Here is a 26144-nt window from a genome sequence, read left to right as displayed (position 1 = left end):
GACAAAAGAAAAACCAAATTAAATTTGATAACGATACTTTTATCTGAAGAAACGGACTTAATTTTACATGTCAAGAGTGACCACAGCGTCGTGTCGTTCTCGCAACAGGAGAACGACACGACGGCACTCATCACCATAGCTACAAAAAGATTTACTTCGCAGAAAAAAAAAATAAACAGGTTGGTTTCAGGAAAAAACAAAAAATAAAGAGAAGCGCTCACTCTCTTTCCGGATTGTGACTTTCCACAAGGTGGGAAAATGGAATCACGGGAACAATAATCTATTTCGAAATGACCCATCTTTCGATACCCGTCACAGTCGCCGCCTTGCACCTCTTACCGTTCCTCGCCTTCCTGGACTACTGGTGCTTCGATTCGGACACGTAGATGACGGCAGTAGTAGCAACAACTTAAATAAACACACGTTTTGGAGGCAACTTTTTCGCTGTGCTTGCCGCCGCCGCCAACCGAACCACCGAACACTCTGGGGGGTGTGTGCGCGCCTTTCATCCAAGGACGGACCTTCGGGGTGGCAGTCACGGGGTATGTCGAGCTGATGACGTCAATCGGGAAATAAACTCTCGTCGTTTCATGACACGCTCGTTCGTCGAAATGAGATACTATATGAATATACAATTTGGCTACATTAGGCCAAACGGAGGAGGTTTGTGTTTCCGGGACCATTTTTTGTGTGTGTGTTTATCTGTGTTCCTGTGTTCTTCCTGTACAGCCGTTTCGATTACAACCAAACTGTCTACAGCTGAGATTGCTGGCGAAGAAGATCTCAGCAAAATATCAAGTGAAGCATTACTTTCGGGCCCAGTTACAGTTGGATTGATAACACCATTACGAAAACTGGAACCAGGAAGTTGAAGTCATTTGGAAATTTGATTATAAATTTGGGTTAGGTTGTTCGTTTTCTACACTTGTGCTGCACCCAGCCATCTGACACCGGTATGTGAGCACCAGCCATTTAAAAGTACACCGATTACGTTGAGCCCCTCGCGTTTCGAGCCCCAAACACTGCGATGTTTTGATAATCATCGCGATTCTTAAATTGTGAAAATTACCTGCACTTGATGCCCCAAAACACTGTCTGCTGTATTTTAACTAAACCGACAAGTTATTGTGAGAGAGTCGACCCAAAATTCACTAATTTTCGTGCACTAAACGAGGTAAACCGTAAAGCAATTGCATTACGGATTGTTTGTTTACGTTTCAATCAGCTGATTTTGAAGTTCCGATTTTGATCTCATCAAGATGGCGTCGTGACAGGGGGCCGGCTGCACCAGTTCATACCAGCAAAGCATGCCATGATTGCACCAAAATTCTTGCGTCAACATTGTCAATAAACAAACAAACGAAAAAAACACGTCATTAGTCTTACTAATGCGTAGAACAGCTCAAAAGTTTTCCCCGTTTTGAAAGGCGAATAACACATTTTGACAATTGACAAAAAAAACATGAGGCGACTTACTGTCCACCGCCCACCGAACTTAGTTAGTTGGAAATAAATGGGCACATCAACAGTTGAACGGCAACAAATGCATTGAACCAACCGGTACCGACACGTAGAAGAAGTAGTACAGGAAGTAATTCAACAAAAAGGAAACTATTTTTGATAGAAGAAAACGATCATCGGTCCAAACGAGCTTCTGACTTTTCGTGGGTTGCAGATTCAATAAATCGCAATCAAGGGAAAATAATGCATTTTGGGACTGAGGAAGTGTACGCGATATATCAAATGAAATACATTGAAGGGCCGTATTTCAGCTCTACTGGTGTTGACAGAGAACTATAACTTTTTTTTCTATATAAAGGTGCAAATGCGGATAGCGTTTGCATTAAAGAAATTGATTTTTTTCGGATGGTGATAAAAAACCTGTTGTAATCCAGCTAGTGGTGTAATGATTCCTTTCTCATATCAATCATGTTCTCATAAAGACTGTCCCAGAAAGTATGGACGCAACCAAAAACCGCTGTCATTTAGCAATGGTTCAGAATCTGTCAATTTTTATGGTTGCGTCCTGTTGTTTACACTCCTCTCTTACCACTTGTGCAGTTGTTTATTCGTTTTCATTAGTTTGTTTCGAAATGCGTGGACTTTCAGCAAAACAACGTCGAAAAATTGTGTACAAATGGTGCACAGAACGCGGACTATTACTGAGAAAGAAAGCAAAAATGGAAGGAGTAAGTGAAAAAGTCGTGCACCTTTGAGGATAAACCGAAAAAAAGGTCCTGCTAATCCTCAGTTGGATAAACGTATACTGAAGGCGTTCGAGCAAAAGAAGGACGTTTGAGTTAGGAATGTGGCCACAAAAGTGGGCACTTCGAAAAATGTTCTTCATGCTAAAGAAAATTTGAATCTTCGAACCTATAAGAAGCAGAAGCAACCAAAACGTAGTCCGAAACAAGAAGCATCGATCAGGCCGAGGGTTCGAAAGCTGTATAATACGATTTTTGCTGGAAATTTGAACTGCATAATCATGGACGACGAAATCTACGTGAAACTCGATTACAAATTCTTGCCGGGGCCACAATATTATACGGTGCGAGAAGGGCAAGTGTTATACCAGTCCGAGACATCGATTGAAGTCGAGAAATTTGGTAAGAAAGCTATGGTCTGGCAAGCAATTTGTAGCTGCGGTAAGATTCCGAAACCGTTCATCGCCACTGCTTCAATGAACAGCGAAATATACACCAAGGAATGTTTACAAAAACAACTTATATCCATAATTCGAAGCCACAAGGATCCTGTTTTCTTCTGGATAGATTTTGCTTCTTGCCAATACTCAAAATCAACGGTAGAATGGTATACTACCAAAAATGTCACTTTCGTCCCAAAAGACATGAATCCACCAAATTGCCCACAACTTCGACCAATTGAGGAATTTTGGGCATTAACGAAGGCACATCTTAGGAAACATGTCTCGGCAGCCGAAACCATTCAACAGTTCGAAAAATATTGGAAAAAAGTGTCAAAACTTGTCGCCAAGAAGTCTGTACGGAATTTAATGATAAGGTTATGGCGTCTGTATTTTGGGATTCGCATGGTATAATTTTCATCGACTACCTTGAAAAGGGAAAAACCATCCACAGTGACTATTATATAGCGTTATTAGAGCGTTTGAAGGACGAAATTAAAAAAAAAAACGGCCTCATTTAAAGAAGAAAAAAGTTTTGTTTCATCAAGACAATGCATCGTGTCACAAGTCGATGAAAACCATGCTGAAATTGAACGAATTGGGCTTCGAATTGCTTCGTAATCGCTGAAACTGAGGCCTATTTTGAGGCAAAGGACAAATCGTACTACAAAAATGGTATCGAAAAGTTGGAAGATCGCTATAATCGCTGTATCGCCTCTGACGGCAATTATGTTGAATAATAAAAACGAATTTTGGCAAAAAAATGTGTGTTTCTATTAAACGATACGAACTTTTCAGCCGAACTGTTATATAGTAATGGTTCTTTCTAATAATTAATTGTTGCCCGAAGCTGTAACAAAATAAACTATCCACATACATTTGTATTGTACGCATGTATTTACGATGGTTTTTTATGCTCAGATCACAGCATGCTGTGCTTGCTGGCTGTCAGCTTTCGTTTGTTTACTTGTTTGTGCGGAAGAAATTTTGCGTTTTCAATATGTCGCGTATTGAAAAGGAAGTGAAAATTAAAGTTCTGGCCAGTGTTAAAACCATCAATAATAAGTTTGGGGAACACTATTCTTTGGGTGAGCTACCAGGAAGAGGCAGAAAACCCGGTTCTTCCAATCCGAAACTGGACCAGAAAGTGGTATCTCTAATCATGAAGAACAAATCAATATCAATACGTGATTTGGCCAGAAAAGCAGGAACGAACGAGTGTCGAAATGATCCAGCGTATCGAGAGGCGAAATCACCTGAAGACCTACAAGAAGCAGAAAATCTCGAAACAAAGTGTAGAACAGAAAAAGCGAGCAACAACAAGGAATGTAGAAATTGTATTCGCGTCTTTTCCAGGTCTACAATACTTTACTGTTGTCGTTGGGGAGGATGTGAGCGATGCGGACAGGTCGATTCAATTGAAGAAATTCGGTCGAAAGGTACTGGTATGGCAAGCAATATGTTCCTGTGGTTTGAAGTCAACCATTTTTTACACTACCGGAACTATAAATGCTGAAATCTATCGATCTGAGTGTCTCCAGAAGAGATTGTTGCGTTTATATACGAAGCATAGCACCTCTACTGTTTTGGCCGGATTTAGAGTCGGCTCACTTTGCCAAAGCCACTCCCAATTGGCTTGCGGAAAAGGGTATAAATTTCGTTGAAAAAAATATCAATCCACCACATTGCCATCAGTTTCGACCCATCGAACGTTACTGGGCAATCGTGAAGAGGGTCTTCAAGAAGACTGGTAAGGCAGTTGGAAACATGCAGGACTTCAAAAAAATTTGGGCTCAAGCGTCAAAAAAATGCGATACCACATTTGTTCGGAACTTGATGAAGAGCGTTCGATTCGAAAATTCGCAAAGGAATAACTTAAATTTCATTCGGTTTTCATTATGCTCAAGTTTAACACCTCGTACAATAAAGGATCAATTTTTAGTTTCAATAAAATATCGTTTTTTATAATTTAGAAGAAAAATTTGTGGATAGCTTATTTTCGGTACACTCCTTAGCCTTTAACTTAACCTTAAGCTTATCCCTGTCTTCTCTCTCTCTCTCTATTCCCTCACAATTTATGCAATGTAAAAATTATTTACTCGAAGTAAAAACTCTCTCCCTCTCCCCTAAAATCCCACCCTTATTCCACCCAACTACTCTCAAATCCCAACCTAAACTTGAGACAAACCCGGCGAACGACCATAATTAGGTTAAAACCTGGGGTAAATAAACGATATAATAATAATAATAATAATAATAATAATAATTAATTGTTGGATTACAAAAATTGGAAACTAAAACTACATGTAGTATTTGGATTGAAATATTCTGCGATTCTTTCTTTTTTTGTTAGCGATAGTTTGCGCTACAATGTTTTTTACCAAAGATAGTATTGATTTATTGTTCAGGATTCGGAAACACTTTTTGTGTCACTTTCTCAAAAGGGACATGATTACCATGCTTTGGTGCAAACCTGCTATGATTATTTGCTATTAGGTATAACACCAATCAAGCTTCAGCAGCACAATTATGAACATCTGTTCCTTCCTATTCATCTACTGTGAAAGTTGATGATACTTCTTGTTGTTTTAATTTTGTTTGACCAACTTTGTGGACATCATCGAAGTGATTCTTTCTCTTGAATAGATCGTGATTGTACTATTATCGTTAACGAGTACATCAGAAAGAAGTACTATTATTATTGAAAATATATCATCACAGACATTGGTATAAGTGGTGCCTGAAGCTATTCTTTATAATCCAGTGCACCGGAGTCAGCGAGTCTTCCAAGCTGTCGCAAACTACCCGGAGATTAGTTCGATGCGGAATAATCTACATAATATTGAGTCATTCTTCTTAGCCGGCAATCGTTCGTTTTCATTCCATTACCAACCAACCGATATCTAGATGAAATTAAGCTTAATTTAAATTCTATTCATACAAAGAGATGCTGGCTTCAGTTGCATACCGTTCGTACATAAACAATGACCTCCGTAATTGTCGCAATAGTGTGATTCTGGACGAGCACTTTGGCATACAGATTTTGCACTCAACATACATAGAATGCACAGCACACGGATCGAAAATCACAAAATCGTCCGTTTTTCACAAGCACACAAACTTTGCTAAGGGTGCAATCCTTTCCAAGCTGAGGGCAGTCATTATTCCAAATCACTTCCAATGCGAGTTCCATAATAACACAAAGTTCTCTTTTCTCTGCTTCGATTCAAACCACAAACAAAATCTCCTCAACCAAGTCTATCGAACTGTCCCGACTGTGTGCAAAAACAGTCCAGCATCCTAGTTCGAAGCCATCAACTAGATGCAAACACTTTCACTGCAGCACCTGTCGCCAAAAACGGATGCAGCAAATGGCACCTGATGCCGCTTTCCCTGGTTGTTCCTGTAGAAGTCCCGGCTAGTAATAAACTGGAAACAGTTGAAATCGAACTCGAATCCATGCACATCGTTTCGAGATAAAGATTCACCTTTGACATTTCAGAGGGCGCATGCTTGGTTCTTTGTTGGCACTGAGACTGATGTGTAATGTAGCGGGTTGTATGTATTCGGTCGGAACCACCAGGATGAATCTTTCCTCGTATCCTATCGGCAGAGCGGGGATCAGATGGATTGAGTTTTTAGTGCTGTGCGATTTAAATACGCAAAAGAAGGGGGCTAGCCGGGCGTTCGAGCCGGGGCTTAGACCGAAGTCCTTCGAACAAGATGTTCGCAGTATCGCAGAACTGTTGGGAAGATTACATTTAATTACAATGCACAACAACAGCATTAAAATTTTATTTATTTATAGATTTATTATTTGTTTTTAGTTGTTTTGAAAAGGTCGGTTCAAAAAAGTTTTGGATTTTTCATATAAAAACTTGTTTTAATCCACCTAGTGCTGTAATGATGCCTTTCTCATATTACTCATAACATCATAAATATATCAATAGTAGAATTCGCAAAAACAACTGTTCATTGAATAGAAATAGGATAGTTTGTTCGGACATAATCTAACAAACTCTACAAATCCTGTTTCAACAACAAATTTAGGAATTCCGTTTTGAAACTGTAAGACTTTTCCTTTTCATATTTTCTAAAAAAAAATTGAATTCATTGACTTTCTTTTTCTTTTGATCGTACTGATCATAAAATAGCTATTTTTTACCAATATCACACACTAGTAGCAGACATCCGTAACCCTTTCGTTTTCTTTATAGCGTGTACGAAATAGACACTCATCGCACTGTAAGTGCGGAACCGGAAATCGGATCCGGATGAAATTTCACAGTAGCTTTAAAAATAATATGAGCTTTAATTCAAATCCAGATATGTGTAAATCGGTTCAAGCATCGCAGTGGTTCAAGCATCGCACAACTGAAACACGACAACGCGACGCGAGTATGTGTCGATAACAGAAGCAAATTAAACTGCTTCAAAAGTGAAGTTCCACCGTACGTACAAAATCGAAAGTTCTCTAGCTCGTTTCGGAGTGTCTGAGCTCAGTACAGTTCATACTATACAGTGTGTACCGCGACTAATAAGCTGAAATTTTGCTTCGCAAATCCATGAACAAACCGTTTATCAATCCTCCATTGTTTTTGTATACCGGCTCGGTAGTATCAATAGTGTCAGTGCAAAATCAGTGTACGCTGCTTGTTTGTTTACACACGCAATGGCAAACTTACAGCGCACTCCTCCTGCTGCTGGGAGCGGCAATTCGTTAACGAAAAAGCGCCAGCGGACCGATGACCAAAGCTGGGATAATGTCAGTACCGATTCGTTTTCTCTTGATGGTATGATGAAGACCATGATGCAACAGTTTGCGGAAACCAAGAGTTTGATTGACTCGGTACGGAGTGAAATTAAAGACGTAAACAACAAAATCGATGCCGTTAAAACTGAACTTAAAACCGATTTAAAATCCGTTCGTGAAGAATGTGCCGTAAAATTTCAACACCACGACACTGCACTGGAATCGCTAAGCAATCAAATGAATGGTATGACAGATAAAATTGGTGCACTGGAAAACCGAAGCGAGCTTATCATAAGCGGTATTCCTTACAAACCCGACGAAGATTTAAATTTGACACTGAAGGAAATCGGTAAACAGTTAACAGTAAAAGACATCTCTAACGTCCCAGCGGTGATCAGGCGTATGAAATACAACGGCAAATTTAACAACGACAGCCTTATAGTGGTCGAGTTTGCATTGAAGACATCACGGGACGAGTTCTACAGTGCCTACCTACGAAAACGCGACCTTAATCTAAGGCACATTGGATGGGATTCCGATCGCCGTGTGTACATCAACGAGAGTCTTACCTCCGAAGCACGCAAACTGAAGTCGGTGGCTCTACATCTGAAGAAGGCGGGTAAGCTAGCGTCAGTGTACACTAAACAAGGGATCGTCTACGTGAGGACTGCTGCTGGTGCACCATCCATCGTGATAAAATCCGTAGATGACTTAAATAAGTATTCGTAACTATATGTCAGTACTATTATTAATTTTTTGTTCGTTCACTTTTTGAAGTTTTTGTTTATGATGTTAAAATTATTTGTATTGTGAATTGTTGACACGACAGAGATAATTATTGTAAATTTATGACAGAGATAATTATTGTAAAATCCTTTGACACTATGCAGCCCACTAAAAATTGTTTCCCTTATTATACTTGATGGTTCCACCACAGAATCACACCTCAACGAACATTCCTGGAGCGGTGCTGAATGCTGCTCTATTATCTGGAAAGCTAAACATTTGTCACGGGAACGCTCAAAGCCTTTGTGCGCGTAATGCAGACAAGCTTGACGAAATTCGGTCTCTTTTGTCTTGTTCCAAAATCGAGATTGCGTGCTTCACCGAATCGTGGTTGACTTCAAAAATTAGTGACAGTAGTATCGGAATCCCTGGGTTTTCGGTTGCGAGAAACGACAGGGGTTATCGGCGCGGTGGAGGAATAGCTGTTTACTATAGAAAACATCTAATCTGTTCCAAGGTTTTCAACACGGCCTTAGTGGAAAATTCAATGGATAAAACTGAATGTTTGGCTTTAGAGTTCCGAATAAACGGCCAAAAGATATTGCTTTTGACGGTATACAGTCCTCCCGATAACGATTGCTCATCCTTTTTAGCAGAAAAACTGGTTGATTTCGCTGTTCGCTATGAGACAATTTTTCTGGTAGGAGACTTTAACACTGATATGCTTCGTCCTAGTACAAAACGTGCACGTTTTGAATCGATGCTCTTGAATCATTCACTGTCATTCGTGAGCGAAGAACCGACTTTTTATCACAATGAAGGGTGCTCTCAACTTGATCTGTTGATAACAAATAACAGCGAGAAGGTTTTAAAATTCGGCCAAGTAAGTTTCCCGGCATTATCACAGCACGATCTCATCTTTTCGTCAATTGACTGTGACATATCTCGACCTTCTGACCGTTGCACGTATCGTGACTATACGAATTTTGATTCCCAAACTTTGGAAAATGCTTTGTTATCCATTCCCTGGAACCAATTTTATGAAATTGAAAACCCGGACGGTGCCATCGCTTTCTTCAACGCACACATTAAAACGATACACGACTGTTGTATTCCGCTTCGTGTTCGGTCAACCCGTAAACGATATAATCCTTGGTTTTCGGAAAGTGTACGTCAAGCTTTACTCGAACGAGACTTGGCTTACAGGGATTGGTTACAGGCTCCAAGAAATTTGAAAGACGAAAAACGACAGCGTTACAAGGTCATGAGAAATCGCGCCAACACAAGCATAAGTCATGCCAAACAGCAATATTTTAACCGATTTTTGGACAGTAGGACTCCGTCAAAAACCCTCTGGAGACGAATAAAAAATCTTGGTGTTGGTAAAGTAAAAACAACGCTACCGTGTGAGTACGATCCAGACGAAGTAAATCGCGCATTTTTGGCTAGCTATGCGGATAGCACTCCTCGAAGTGAAATACTTGTTACATCAGCACAATCATCGCCACAGAATTTCTCATTCCAACAGGTGGAATATTGGGATGTCGTCAAAGCTCTCTGGGATACAAAGTCGAATGCACTCGGACTAGATGGTTTGCCGATTAGATTTATTAAGATTATCTGTCCGTTAATCGTTCAACACATAACACACATGTTTAATCTGCTCATTCGAACAAGTACATTCCCCGAATGTTGGAAACACGCTAAAGTTGTGCCGCTGAAGAAAAAAGCACATCTGAACGACATCACCAATCTTCGTCCAATCAGCATACTACCGTCATTGTCAAAGGTGTTTGAAAAGCTTCTCAAGCAGCAGTTGACAACATATATCGAAACGAACAATCTGTTGTCGGACTTTCAGGCTGGTTTTCGCAGAGGTCAAAGCATCAAAACCGCCACTCTACGAGTACACGACGACTTAGGAGCCATCGTTGATAAAAAAGGAACTGCCATTCTTCTTCTTTTGGATTTTTCCAAGGCTTTTGACACAATTCCACACAACTTACTGCTGGAAAAACTGAAGGCACAGTTCAATTTCTCATCGGCTGCTGTAAACATGATTGAATCGTACCTGTGTCGTAGAAAGCAAACCGTTTTTTGTGGTAATCGTTACTCAAACAGTGCTGATGTTATGTCTGGTGTTCCGCAAGGCTCAGTTCTTGGTCCCCTACTGTTCTGCTGCCATATAAATGATCTCCCAACGGTATTGAAGTACTGTTCGATTCAGATTTATGCTGACGATGTGCAACTCTATGTTGGTCGGGTTGGACCGTGCGTGCGTGAACTGATAACAATGATAAATAGTGATCTTGAGCAAGTCGAAATCTGGTCTCGACGAAACAACTTATACGTGAATCCAAATAAAAGCAAAGCATTGCTTATAACAAACCGGCGACGTAGAACCAACGGATTTACTCTACCAGTGCCCTCGATTGTCTTGAACGGGCAACAAATCGATTGGTCCGAAAACGCAAATAACCTTGGGTTCATTTTTCAAAGTGACTTGCAGTGGGATAGACTAATAAAGCAACAATGCGGAAAAATTTATGCCAGCTTGCGAACGTTGTACAGCTGTGTTCCTACCGCCCCGTCATCAACAAAACTGAAACTGTTCAAATCGTTGATCTTGCCACATTTCTTGTTCGGAGATGTTCTTCATGTCTCCCCTAGTGCCAACTTATTTAACCAGCTACGCGTAGCATTGAACTGCTGTGTGCGATACGTATATGGATTAAATCGCTACGACCACGTTAGTCATCTGCAACAGAACCTCATTGGATGTACTCTAAATGGATTTTATGCATATCGTTCCTGTGTTTTCCTTAGAGGTCTTCAGAAAACTCAGTTCCCTGCTGTACTCTATGGAAAACTTATTCAGTCTCGAGGACGTCGTTTGGAAAACTTAGTGATTCCTGCTCATAATACGGTGTGTTACGCTAGTTCACTGTTCGTTCGAGGTGTGATAAATTGGAACTTGTTGCCACCTGCAGTAAGACGCTCTCCCTCGGAAACAATTTTTAAAGTTGGCTGCATCGATTTTTTCAATCGTAACTAGTACCTAGTAGTATTTTAATTGTTAAAATAAGAAATTAAAATTAGATATAAGAATGAATATGCGAACGGTGAAATCGGATGTAGTAATAATTAAAAGATGTCTTATCTTACACTACTGGACAATAAACAAACAAACAAACAAACAAATCGAAATGAGTTCTACATTTTTAAGTTTTTCTTCTCCACTTTCGGTGCCATCGGAACAGGAAAAGAGGGGACCAGTAGTGCCGAATTAAGTTTTCATGCCCACAAACTAACAATCTCTGCAAACTAGAAGAATTTATTAGACAGTTTTATGGGATTTGTATGGGACCTGTATCGGAAGTCACATTCAAATGAAATTCAATAGCAGGCTATGGGACCATGAGACCTTTCATTTGAATCTTAGTTTGTGAAAATCGGTTCAGCCATCTCTGAGAAAAGTGAGTGCATATTTTTTCATGTTTTTGGTACATATCATCTTATAACTCCGGAACCGGAATTCGGATCGGAATGAAATACAATAGCAGGCTATGGGACCATGAGACCTTTCATTTGAATCTTAGTTTGTGAAAATCGGTTCAGCCATCTCTGAGAAAAGTTAGTGCATATTTTTGTTACATACATACACACACACACCCAGACGGACACACACAGACATTTGCTCAGTTCGTCGAGCTAAGTCGAATAGCGATTTGACCATCTTGAAGGAAAGTGAGTGAGACCCTTTTGCAGTTTTTAATCACCATTTCCAATTCTTCCGAAACCGGATTCAGATGACCGGAATAGCCGAAGTTGGTTAGTTTTCCAGTAACATATATGACCTAAAAATTGGAACAGTTTTGAACCTAGTTAAACCTAGACTTACTATCTCATGCTCTATTTCGATTAAATCAATTAATCTGCGTTTCTGTTACTTCTGCATATGTAAGTCAAACTAAACAGCATGAATCAGCAGCATAAAACATGTAGTAGGATTATTATTTTTATTTTTATCAGGTGTACAATTTTGCTTCCGCCGTTTTTTTTTCCAAAATTAAAAACTTTTTTGCGAAAAAGTGCTTACAGATGTATTATTCAAAGTATTGTCCGTCACGTCAGTAGCGACAACTTTCTCCCATCTTTCCGGAAATTTATCGGATCCCGGCTCGAAAAAAGGAGTCCTCTTTTGACGCTATCCATGAAGCAATCCATTTTTCCAACTCTTCGAAGGATTGAAAATGTTGATCTGCCAGGCCATCGAACGGAATAGGTGGAAGTCAGAAGGGGCGACATCTGGGGAATACGGCGAATGGGGCAAGACTTCCCATTTCAGCGTTTCCAGGTACTTTTTGACCACTTTTGCGACGTGGAATCAGGAATCAGAACAAATTGGCTCAAATGGCACGTTCCCCTTGATATTTGGAGATTTGTGTCTTGCCATCAATTTGTTTTTAGCATCATTTTCCCGATATATAAGAGGGAAGGATTGAAAGGAAATGGTAAGGGTTGGACTAGGAGGATGGGAAAAATTGACGACACAAAAACACATAAAAGCAGAAGTAAATTCTGCACCCCTAAGGGATGCTAAACAATCTGCTGAGGATCACATTTAGTGGAAGCAGAAGTAAATTCTGAACCTCTACGAGGTCCCGAACAGTCTGCTGTTAATAAAACCTCCAACCCCCGAGAGGATTTAGAGATCTTACAAAAGCGACACCATTCTGCACTCCCGGAAGAATGCAGAACGATTCGCAGTATGTACGAGCAGAAGTAAATTCGGCACCCCAAAGGATGCCAAACAATCTGCTAAACCCTATTTAAGGTGAATACAGAAGGGATTCATTCACTCCAGGAAGAACGATGAACCCTTCTGACTATAGCTCCTAACCACATTGGGTGAGAAACGAGAGAATATCCTTCAATTTTAGCTCCGCATACACAGACTCAATCATGTATGGAGAACCCGGATACGTAGTTGCGTCAATGCGGGACAGTTACATATCAGATGATATGAAGTACCATAATCGCATTCACACAAATCACACGAATAATACTCAGCACGTTGAATAGTAGCCATGTGATAATTGAGTTTGCAATGTCCAGTCAGAGCTCTGACCAGAATACTGCAATGATGCTTGGAGAAATGCAGTAGACACTTTGACATTTTCAGATTTAAATCTGGTAGAAATGCTTTTGTCTGAGCGCAAGAACGAGTCTTGTGCTTTATCCAACTAGTTGAAAGTGGTAAAGCTGGTTCAGGACCAACGAAATCATTCGTTGCACCAGCTCTAGCCAACTCATCAGCGGATTCATTTCCAGTAATACCAGAATGGCCGGGTACCCATAAGAAGTAAACAGCATTTGAAATGCTGAGGTCTTCAATTTGAGTTCGACATGCGATCACTAGATTCGACCGTGAGTCAGTCGAACTGAGTGCTTTTAAGGCTGCCTGACTGTCGGAACAAAAATAAATTCGTTTACCACAGATCCTCTGCTGAAGTGCCGATTGTACTCCACACAGAATTGCGTAGATTTCTGCTTGGAACACAGTACAGTATCTACCAAGTGAAAGAGACTGCTCTAGCCTCATTTCACGACAGTAGACACCAGCACCAGCACGACCATTCAACAGAGAACCGTCCGTATAACAAACTATGTGTTCATCAAGTTGTCGTTCCAGACAACCATTCTTCACGAAGAGGATAGCTCACATTGAATGTTTTGAAAGGAAAACTGCATGTGAGAGTTAGGTCACTAGGAGCGAGTAAATACTCATCCCACGTAACCATTTGAGACCACAAGCGAGTGTGGCTGGTAGCATAATCTAATGGGTTACTGTTCCAAAGCCCTGTAACCTTAAGACGGTATGCACAAGATAATGCTTCTTGTTTTAGGAACACATGTAGTGGTTTAATGCACAGTAGCGCCTCTAGAGCAGCAGTAGGAGTTGTCGTGAATGCTCCTGTCATCGCCATTAGGACCATCCTTTGGAGATGATTTAGCTTTGACTGAACTTTCGCGACTTCTCCTTCCTGCCACCATACAAGACATCCATATGCTAAAATTGGTCTAACAATAGTTGTGTAGATCCAATGAATATATCTGGGTTTGAGTCCCCATGATTTTCCAAAAGCTCGTCTGCATTGGCCGAAAGCCATGCAAGCTCCTTCAATCCTGAAGTCAATGTGAGCAGACCAATTCAGTTTTGAGTCAAGAATAACCCCGACGTATTTAACTTGATCGACCACAGTGACCTCTGAACCAAAGAACTGCACCGGACGAGCTCTTGTAATTATCCTACGATGAGTGAAAAGCACCATTGATGTTTTGCCCGGATTTACAGATAATCCAACCTGGCAACACCATTGTTCAACATATCGCAGGGCTTGCTGCATTAAATCAAAGAGAGTGTTAATGCTTATACCGGTCATCAATATATGATAATCGTCGGCAAAACCATAAGTCGAAAATCCAAGGTTATTAAGTTTCCTTAACAAACCATCAGCGACTAGGTTCCATAAAAGTGGGGATAGTACACCACCTTGAGGAAAAACCCAAGCTATTCCGTTTACGACTGCAATGTTTAACCTCCTGCAGCCATTCAGCCATCGGCACGGAAATACACCTTGACTTAGGAGTTCCTATTTTTGTGGCCTTTTACGACATGGAACAGGAAACCAGTGGATCAATTCTTGGTAAAAAATAATTCCGCCGGATGCCACACGGCTTACCTGTTTGGTGGACTTATACCACCGGTACAGGTGGACCGTAGCGTTATTCTTAGCCAGTTGGGAAACCGCTACCGACACTACACGGCTATCTAGGCTGCTCAGAGAGGGAAGATGACATTGATGGTCAACTTCCATGGGTGGCTGAGCAGCCGGGAAGTGCTTACAGATGTATTATTCAAAGTATTGTCCGTCACGTCAGTAGCGACAACTTTCTCCCATCTTTCCGGAAATTTATCGGATCCCGGCTCGAAAAAAGGAGTCCTCTTTTGACGCTATCCATGAAGCAATCCATTTTTCCAACTTTTCGAAGGATTGAAAATGTTGATCTGCCAGGCCATCGAACGGAATAGGTGGAAGTCAGAAGGGGCGACATCTGGGGAATACGGCGAATGGGGCAAGACTTCCCATTTCAGCGTTTCCAGGTACTTTTTGACCACTTTTGCGACGTGAGGTCGAGCATTGTCGTGTTGGAGAATGACTTTGTCAAGTCGTTCTTGATGTTTCTTTTAGCGCGCAACTAAGGCGCATCAGTTGCGTTCGGTAGCGATCTCCTGTGATGATTTCATCCGGTTTTAAGAGCTCGTAGTAAATCACATCGAGCTGATTCCACCAAATACAAATCATAACCAAGGCGCCGTGAATACGAAGTAGCATGCCCGGGCTTTCCCCATGATTTTCTGCGTTTAGGATTATCGTATCGAACCCGCTTTTCATCACCGGTTACGATTCGATGTAAAAACCCCTTACGATTTTGTCTTTGAAGCAGTTGCTCACATACAAATAGACGGCGCTCGATGTCCCTCGGTTTCAACTCGTACGGCACCCAGTGTCCTTCTTTCTGAATCATACCCAGGGCCTCGAGACGTTTTGAAATGGCTTGCTGACTAACTCCCAACGATTCGGCAAGGTCTTCTTGGGTTTGGCACGAATCTTCATCAAGCAATGCTTCTAGTTGTTCATCTTTGAAGGTTTTTTCTCTTTTCCACCACCATGTTTGTCTTCGATATCGAAATCACAATTTTTAAAACGTTGAAACCATTCCCGACACGTTCTTTTACTCAGAGCAGCATCACCGTAAGTTTCCGAGAGCATTCGATTCGCTTTAGCTGCATTTTTTTTCGAATTGTAACAGAAAAGTAAAACTTCCCGAGTCGAGAATTGGGCACATAAACAGACGTTTTGGAGCGTGAATAATACGGAAACAAGAACAACTGTCACTGAAACGGCGATGACAATTCGTTAGGCACTGTACACACTCACTTTAAAGGCACTATCATCTATGTATTTTGACCAGCCTCAGCCGGTACATCCACCTATCGGAAAACGGCGGAAGCAAAGTTGTACACTTGATATTATTGACATCACTACACCACCGGTATTACTGCACTACCTGGATGCGAAAATTTCATATTTTCTCAAAAAAATTTAATTCATTGACATTCGTTTATTCTTTCGGTCGTACTGATCTTGAAATAGCTACAATTTTTATAAACCGCAGCACCGTCTTTTACCAATATTACACACTAGTAGCAGAGGTCCGTAACCTTTTCGATTTTTTCATAGCGTGTGCAAAATAGAACAAAGCACGCATCGATTGTTTTGTGTTTTCTTCTTCTTTCGGTGCGGTACGTATTGTCGTTCTATATGGCGATTTAAAAACTTTGACACCCATCGCCCTGTAAGTGCGGAACCGGAAGTCGGATCCGGATGAAATTTCACAGTAGCTTTAAAACTAATATGAGCTTTAATTCAACTCAAGATATGTGAAAATCGGTTCAAGCATCGCAGGGAAATCGAAGTGAGTGCTACTTTTTTAAGTTTTTCTGCACCACTTTCGGTGCTTCCGGAACATGAAAAGGAGGGACCAGTCGTGCCGAATTAAGCTTTTGTGCCCACAAACTAACAAGCTCTGCAAATTAGAAGAATTTATCAGACAGTTTTATGGGATTTGTACCTGTTTTTGACCATCGTTTGTGAAAAAAATACTAATGAAATTGATAATTTTCCACTTGTTACGCTTTAGTTCCGGAACCGGAAGTCGGATCCAGATAAAATGTTCTATCAGGTGTACAACTTTGCTTCCGCCGTTTTCCGATAGGTGGCTGTACCGGCTGAGGCTGGTCAAAATACATAGATGATAATGCCTTTAAAGTGCATGCGTACAGCGCCTAACGAATTGTCATCGCCGTTTCAGTGACAGTTGTTCTTGATTTCGTATTATTCACGCTCGAAAATGTCTGTTTATGTTCCCGATTCTCGCCATTTGCGGGAAGTTTTACTTTTCTGTTACAATTCGAAAAAAATGCAACTGAAGCGCATCGAATGCTCTCAGAAACTTACGGTGATGCTGCTGAGAGTAAAAGAACGTGTCGGGAGTGTTTCAACGTTTTAAAGTGGTGATTTCAATGTCGAAGACAAACAAGATGGTGGAAGAGAAAAAAACCTTCAAAGATGAATAACAATTTACTACGAGCTCTTAAAACCGGGTGAAACCATCACAGAAGATCGCTACCGCAACTGATGCGCCTTAGTCGCGCGCTAGAAGAAAAGCGGCCACAGTATCAAGAGCGAAATGGCAAAGTCATCCTCCAACACGACAATGCTCGGCCTCACGTCGCAAAAAAGGTCAAAAAGTACCTGGAAACGCTGAAATGGGAAGTCTTGCCCCACCCGCCGTATTCCCCAGATGTTGACCCTTCTGACTTCCACCTATTCCGTTCGATGGCACACGGCCTGACAGATCAACATTTTCAATCCTTCGAAGAGTTAGAAAAATGGATTGCTTCATGGATAGCGTCAAAAAAGGACTCCTTTTTTTGAGCCGGGATTCGAAAATTTCCGGAAAGATGGGAGAAAGTTGTCGCTAGCGACGGACAATACTTTGAATAATACATCTGTAATTTAAAAAAAAACGGCGGAAGTAAAGTTGTACACCTAATACAAATTTTTAGGATATTATAAGACCTTTCATTCGAATCTTAATTTGCGAAAATCGGTTGAGTTGTTCCAGCGATAATTGAGTGTAAACTTTTTCTCAAATTTTTACAAATTACCATATAACTCCGGAACCGGAAGTCACATTCAAATGAAATTCAATAGCAGGCTATGAGACCATAATACCTTATATTTGAATCTTAGTTTGTGGAAATCGGTTCAGTCATCTCTGAAAAAAGTGAGTGCATATTTTTTTCATATTTTTGGTACATACCATTGTATAACTCCGGAACCGGAATTCGGATCGGCATGAAATTCAATAGCAGGCTATGGGACCATGAGACCTTTCATTTGAATCTTAGTTTGTGAAAATCGGTTTAGCCATCTCTGAGAAAAGTGAGCGCACACACACAGACATTTACTCAGTTAGTCGCGCTGAATCGATTGGTATATGACATTCGGTTAAAAAGTCGATTTTCACAGTGATTGCATAGCCTTTCTATATGAGAAAGGCAAAAATAGGTATAGAATTCGCTCTAACTTTAGAAAAATTGTTCGAGTCATATACCAATCGATTCAGCTCGACGAACTGAGCAAATGTCCGTGTGTGTGTATGTGTGTGGGTCTGTATGTGTGTTGTCAACAAAGAGGTCGAGATCTCAGAGATGGTTGGACCGATTTTGATCAAACTAGTCGCAAATGAAATGTCTCCCCGTCACCCAGAACGCTATTGAATGGTTTTGAGATCGGACGTTTACTTTTTGAGTTATACGATGTTTTATGTAAATGTTTTTTTACAGTATCTGTCACACTTGGCCTTGAAAACAGAACATGTTTCCAGACATAGATTGCGCACGGTAATAGCTATCCAATAAGCCACAGATTGTCAAAATCAGTCCATTTTTAACGGAGATATCGACTTTTTTTGTAAGATGCTTTTCCCTCTATTCTAGCAGTAGGAGTTTTGAGCGCGGTATGACAAAGCAATGCTTGGGAGCAACGTGAAACACGATTTTTTATACTGTTACATGCAACTGTTTCTAAGTACCAAAAATACTGTGTACAGCATCTTTTTTCGAGACATTCTGCTTCGAACCGTTTTTAGCACGGTTCGTTTTTGGCAACATAATCGTTTCGAATATGACATATGTAAACCAGATGATGGCAGCATTTTCGAGAAAGCAATTCCATAATTATATTGTTTTAAACTACTTACAGCAATAAATGCTGGAAGAACATAACACCCGTATACCATTCGAATCAGTTCGTCGAGATCAGCAAATGCGTGTGTGACAAATAATTTCACTCAATTTTCTCGGAGATGACTAAACCGTTTTCTACAAACTCAGATTCATATGAAAAGTCGTATGCTACTACACAAGGTTCCTGAATTACGTTTGGATCCGACTTCTGGTTTAGGAACTACAGGTCCATTTCATATGAAATAATTAGGTTTATCGGGTTTGCAGATTTGTTTATCAAAGCTCAATCATTTTCTCAAAAAAGGCCAAATCGATTTTCGTAAACAATAATTCAAATTGAAAGACTTATGGTCCCATACAAAATTTTTGAATTTTACCGAATCCGGCTTCCGATTCTGGAATTACAGGGTGATGAGTTTTTTAAATTCAAACCGATATAGAAGTTAGACTCAAAACTATTGCAATTTGTTCGTTATATTAATTTACGGTCGAATGAACAGTTTTGAGTTATGTTGGTTCCTGAATACCGGCTCTGGAAGTACCGTAAATAATGACGAAAAACTATAAATAGCAACTGACTCCTGACATCTCATGGGATGTTCGATCGATTGTCACACGATTAGATTCAGACTCGATCCGATTTGCAGTTTCCACGTTACAGGGTAATGTGTGATTAAAATCTCAAATTGCCGCCTAAAACGACGGTCTTTAAAATAATGCCATGAGAATTAAACACCGAATAATATTCAAGCAAAAAAACATATTACGAATTGTTTAAAATCTCACTGTTAGGTGGATTAAACACGTTTTTACCATTTTTATCGTTTTTTCATCCCTTTTTCTTTCACTCCAATTTCTGTTTGACTGTAATCGAATCACTCGTCGTGCTGTCGTCTGATCGATTTGGTGCAAGAACAGCTTTGTTCCCTTCAATTTTACTTTGTTGCTACGATGCTTAAAATACATTCCGTGCTTTCCTAGAACCAACAGAAACGGGATAAAAGCATACATACAGGAAGCCCTGCTGAGCTATTATTATCCGATGGCAGCGTTTCTGCCGATCGCTCGCAATTCATGTAGGGCAAGCGAAAAGCTTTGGCCGATAAAGTGAGCCTATTGTTTCTCACATCATAAGACAGAACCGCCAGGACGCGGCTTCTCCACGTTCTGCCACATAAGGATGAACACTGTTACACCGTCGTGACAAGCCCCGGAAGCATTTTGTGTGTCAAGAGACAAGGGAAAAATGTACCAACAGGACAGGACAGGACAGGATACACTGGCAGGAAAAAGGGCATGACCGGATTGTGGGGGTGCAGATGTCAGGGAAGCAATCATAAATATAACGTTTTGCCTTCAGTGGTGGGGTTTCCGAGTCTCTCGAACTTCACCAACCAAATTCTATGCCGCTTGCGCTTCGCTCTGGTTGGTCCCGAGCAATTTTCCAGAGAAATCATCAACCATCAGAGGTTCGATGAACAGCGAAACGATGACGTCGGTTGACGAAGCGGTCGAAACACTCCACTCCGATACGCATAAAGTATGTTTCGAGAGCACCGACAAGCGGTAGTAGGATCCGGGGTTTCCCGAATTTATCGTATAATATAAATCCTTCAGGGCACTGTCGAAAGTATTAGTGAACACCGAGCGGCATTATATTTCTGGTTTTCATTATTATTCAGAATATTATTTACAATATATAATTTAAGGGGAAACAAAAGAATGTTCCTAGTGTAACAGCTAATTATAATTGCCAAAGCTATCCCTCTGGAAGCATTAATTCAAGACGATCGGAAAGTGATTCTATAATTAGACGAATTTTATAGCACCTGGCCTAACTGATATTAACAAAATTTACACGTTTGATAGACAGGCCAACGTAAAAAAAACCCTGATGTTTGTGTAGGCTAACATTTTTTTTGCATCACACTGTAATTTCAATTTGATTATGACGGAATCGCTGTTATAAAAATAGAACGCAATACGATGCTGAAATAGTAGAGATTTTCTGTGACGTACGTATGTCGGTTTACGTGCAATACCACGTTGGAGCATAGATCCTATCAGAATATGACTTCGTAGAGAGAATACGGCAAATAGTCACCGGAACTGATTCTCCAGTCGGTCACACACTTTCGAGATAAACATTCTCCGGTCGAAACTCAATTCTGAACCCAGCGAAATGAATTAATCGGAATGGGCTGAAAGGTTAACGAATGCACTTTTCATTTACCATCAACATGCATAATATGCGACACATCTCTTGTGTGCGGTTTGCAAATTAGCGCCACAGCAATTAAGTATTTATAACTCATAATTCGATGCGAAAAAACAATGCATGAATCGGGCATATGCTCGTCATTCACTACATTTTGCTACAGAACTGTTCAAAATTTCATTTGAACGATAGGGACACATTTCATTATGTTGTTATAAACTATTCAATGAGTTGTGAACACAGTTTTTACAATAAAGTTGCAACAAATGATATCTTTTTCCATCAACCCGCATGTGTTGTTGCACGAATATTCGTCGGTCTAGTTAGTTTTTAAATTACCTTTAATGATTTATAAGAGCATTATTAAAATTTCTGATTTCTTTTACATTTTTGGAAATTTGTCAGTGTCTTAAAGTTTTGTACCCTAAAAATTATGATTAGGTAGAACACGATAAGCGTTCTAGCGGAGTATGCGCCTCGCGTTTTTGATTAATTATTAACACTCCAAATACCATGCCTCAAAAAACGTTGGAACGGTAACTTTGACCTATCATAGCTCAGCTGTTACTTGACCAATTTCGATAAATTTTACACTCTCGAATTTGGTGAAGTTTGTAGATTATTTTAAGTATATCATGATTGACGATCGCTTAGGAAAAACTAATGAAAATCTGATTTTTCCCGTTCCAAGTTTTTTTTCAAGCTCGAAATATGCCCTATCAGCATTCATGCGGCACCTGCATCGCGAATAGGATAATGAGAACTTCAACTTTACCGAGTCATAACTTTGTTGTTAGTCAACCGATTTTCGAAATTTGTTCACCATTAGAATGGTATTACTCCCAGAAATAAAATGCACTGAAAAAAAACGAAAAATAGGGTTGTCTACCCAAAGTTATAATGAAAACTGTAGATTGATGACCTCAGAAAAGGTGAGACTTTTTACAATGATCGTAAATATCTCGAATTTCAAAGTGATGACCTATATATTTTTACACATCATTCCATTGCTAGTGATACCAGCTACAATTTTTGCCCAACTACCGTTCTTGCACTATGAAAAGAAAACTTTAAAAAATCGATGAATTTATAAATATACAAAAATTTTTCATTTTTTTCACATGTTTGTATATAACTCAAAAATTAAAGCGTACATTTTTCAACTCTAAAATATTGAAATTATTACCAGAAACAATGTATTGATGGACAAAATTATATATCTGTTCAATGAATCTCACGAAATTTGGTACAAATACAGTGAATTTCTATTATTGGGAAAATTTTGCAAACAAAATCAAAAAAAAAACATTTTAATTATATGACATATATTTATTATTATTTTAGTTGGAAATTTATTATGAACAAAATTTACAAAAAACTGAAACTTTGATTTCACTGACAATGTTAGAAATTCTGGTAAATATTCCTAAACTCCAAAAATAATTACATTTTTGTATTGGCCTCATGATTTTTATTTTATTTTATTATATTTTGTATTGACTCATGATCTCGTTCGTTATTTAAACTTAAACTTTCACCATTATCTTTATGTTTCGTCTTAGACTCGTCAGTTTATGTTGAACTGTTATGCCACCTGCAGTTCAACATAAACCGCCGAGGCCAAACCGAAACGCCATTAAAGATGATCCCAAAATATTGGCAGTGCAAGGTTCATTCAGTAAAAAGCATTCAAACGGAGAGGTTGTTTTTCGAAACGAGACAACTGTAAGCTGCAGGTAGATAACCTGTTGGTGTTAATCGCAAAGGTTATATTCGGGGCGATTTCAGTTTCAGAAGTACCTGGAATAGGTGAACTCACTTCACTGAGAAAGATGGCCTAACCGTTCTGAGAACTGTTTCATTATTTAGGTGACACTAGTTCATGCACTAGCTTTCTTGTTTTTCAAAAATCATACAAAATTGTTTGAAGAATATATATGAGAATAAGAGTGTTATGAGAAAGGTATCATTACACCACTAGGTGGATAAAAAGAGGTTTTACTTAATTTCGTCAAATTTTTTGTGCTAAATTCGTAATCCTACTTTTTTTGAATTGTAAAACAAGTATATAATAGATTTTCGAGTGGAATTTACTCATAGAAAATTCAAATAATTTTCACATTCTTTACATTCCGAAATAATTCTAAGTTCGTGAAATATAAATTTTAATATTCTATCGATTATAATTGATCTCGTTTAGGATAGCCGAAAATTCAAGGTATATAATTTTGTTCTTTATTGCTTGTAAAACAAAAATATTATATTAAAATTGTAGTTGTTTTTTTTGCCATGGGTTAGTGTATAAAATTCTTAGTTTTTACACTCTATTCCTTATTGTATAAAGCCATTGAAATTATTTAAAATTGTTGTATTACCACAAAACTGATGAAATAGATGAAGTGAACAAGGATGGCAATTTTGAAATTTCGAAATATCCGATCTTCTACTGATTTTTTTTGAGATTTCACGAAAAACCTAAAACAAAATCAGAATTTTATCTTTGGGTTGTGCATAAAAACTGTTTAGATCTTTTGTGCAATACAAAAATATAATTATTTTTGGAGTTTAGGTATATTTACCAGAATTTTTAAGATTGTCGGTGAAATCAAAGTTTCAGTTTTTTTTTGTAAATTTTGTTCATAATAAATTTCCAACTAAAATAATAATAAATATGTGTCATAAAATTTAAAAGTTTTGATTTGATTTTGTTTGGTAAAATTTTCCCAATAATAGAAATTCTCTGTATTTGTACCGAATTTCTTGAGATTCTTTGAACGGATATATAATTTTGTTCATCAATACATTGTTTCTGGTAATGATTTCAATATTTTTGAGTAAAAAAATGTACATGTCATCGCTTTAATTTTTTAGTTATATACAAACATGTGAAAAAAATGAAAAATTCATATATATTTATAAATTCATCGATTTTTTAAAGGTTTTTCTTTTGATATTCCAACAAATGTAGTTGGGCGAAAATTGTAGCTGATATCACTAGCAGTCGAAAATATATAGGTCATCGCTTTGAAATTCGAGATATTTACGATCATTGTAAAAAGTCTCACCTTTTCTGAGGTCATCTATCTACAGTTTTCATTATAACTTTGGGTAGACAACCCTATTTTTCGTTATTTTTTTTTCAGTACATTTTATTTCTGGAAGTAGAACCATTCCAATGGTGAATAAATTTCGAAAATCGGTTGACTAACAACAAAGTTATGACTCGGTAAAGTTGAAGTTCTCATTATCCTATTCGCGATGCTGGTGCCGCATGAATGCTGATAGGGCATATTTCGAGCTTGAAAAAAAAACTTGGAACGGGAAAAATCAGATTTTCATTAGTTTTTCCTAAGCGATCGTCAATAATGATATACATAAAATAATCTACAAACTTCACAAAATTCGAGAGTGAAAAATTTATCGAAATTGGTCAGCTGAGCTATGATAGCTCAAAGTTACCGTTCCAAATTTTTTTGAGGCTTGGTATTTGGAGTGTTAATAATTAATCAAAAACCAACCCAATATGTATGTAGCACCTTAACATACAGTATTCATTAACCTTGCACCTTAAATTCAATATTTATCAAACTAAGCGAGAAAATAGGAGCAGTTAAAAATTTCAGACAAAAGCAAAAAGAATTTCCTAAAGTAGACGAAGTTTTCGATGGTTTCTTCAATTAAATATTGTTAATCTGTTATCGGTTTGTATTTCATTTTTGATTGTAAGGGCATATTCAGTAGTGTTCTAGTTCTAGATGCATAATTTATGCCAGTTAAAAAATTTAAATCTGAGTTTTAAAACAAGAAAAACTGGCAGCCCCAGCAGTGTTTTACTCGTGTTTCAAATATAAAAAAATAGAACGGCATCGTAGACCAGTTTTAAATTTGACAGAAGAACTGGTCGAATAAATAAAACTAGAACGGCTTGCTGGAGATACGTTTGTTCCAGTTTCTGCTCTATTATAGATCTTCCATATAGAACTTCTAGCTGCTGAATTTGCTCTAAGGAGACCTCTCCGTTCTTGTTTATTTTGTTTTTTTTTCTGCTCCTATTTTCTCGCTTACTTTGATAAATATTGAATTTAAGGTGCAAGGTTAATGAATACTGTATGTTAAGGTGCTGGTGTTAAGGTAATGTTAGAACATGCGTTTTTAAAAGTTTGTTTTCATGTAAATTTAAGAGAATTTAAGTTGTGACTATTAATTTTTCTAATAGTGTTTTGACCATACTTTCAAACTAGGTTGAAATTGGTTCCACATATTTCCACATTTTTGAGATATTGATACTTGAATATGTAGTATTTTGTAATTAAATTGCTCAAAACCTTTTTAGTTTGTTAACTTGAAAATATGCAGTCTTTGAAAAAAATATGTATTTTGATAATTGAAATATATTTGTAGAACATCCGAAAATTTTAAAAATTTATTGGAAAAAGTTATGATAGAATAACTTGATTTTGGGGGTCTCTAATAAACAATGCATCATATCTCGACACCAATGCATTTTAAAGTGTTTATGTCTTCGGCATGTTTCCTTGTTTGATCATGATCTACAATTTTTTAAAGACATAATTAACCCCTGAAGCACAAATAAAAAATCGCGTGTTTTCAATGATTGGGACCACTGTGCAAAAGGTCAGAAATTTTTGTTAAGAAACCTTTCCTGTGACACTTGTGGTGGTGAATAGAATTCCTCGGTCACTAGTAGCAACAATTGTTGAACCAAAGATAAACTCAAGATTACAATGCCCCATACGATTCATCGAAAAATATCGGGCCAGTAATCGTGAACCAGTTTATTTATTTATTTATTTATTTGGATCGGTGAACTTAGTAATTCCTTTGTATTAAGAACTTAGTAATAGTGTAATTTTGTTGACCCTTCGTTAATAAGCGTCGATAAACATTTGAAAATGACGGT

General features: G+C 38.6%; 1 protein-coding gene across 8 annotated transcripts in view; it reads right to left on the bottom strand.

Moving 5' to 3' along the window:
* LOC131425855 (protein retinal degeneration B) overlaps positions 1-26144 on the bottom strand; it is a 115826-nt gene that overhangs the window by 74825 nt on the left and 14857 nt on the right. Inside the window, exon 1 of one of the 8 annotated variants that reach the window (XM_058588095.1) lies at positions 5613-6059. The exons of 6 other annotated variants lie outside the window; for them this stretch is intronic. The gene's annotated coding sequence lies outside the window, so the exon portion shown is untranslated. Of the gene's footprint in view, positions 1-339; positions 359-5612; positions 6060-26144 lie in introns of those variants that run through there. One more of the 8 variants, XM_058588096.1, reaches the window with a different exon arrangement.

This window comes from Malaya genurostris, chromosome 1, assembly GCF_030247185.1.
Source record: "Malaya genurostris strain Urasoe2022 chromosome 1, Malgen_1.1, whole genome shotgun sequence".
In the NCBI taxonomy this organism is placed as follows: domain Eukaryota; kingdom Metazoa; phylum Arthropoda; class Insecta; order Diptera; family Culicidae; genus Malaya; species Malaya genurostris.
Note: the sequence above shows the minus strand (reverse complement) of the source record. Positions and strands in the feature narration are given on the sequence as shown.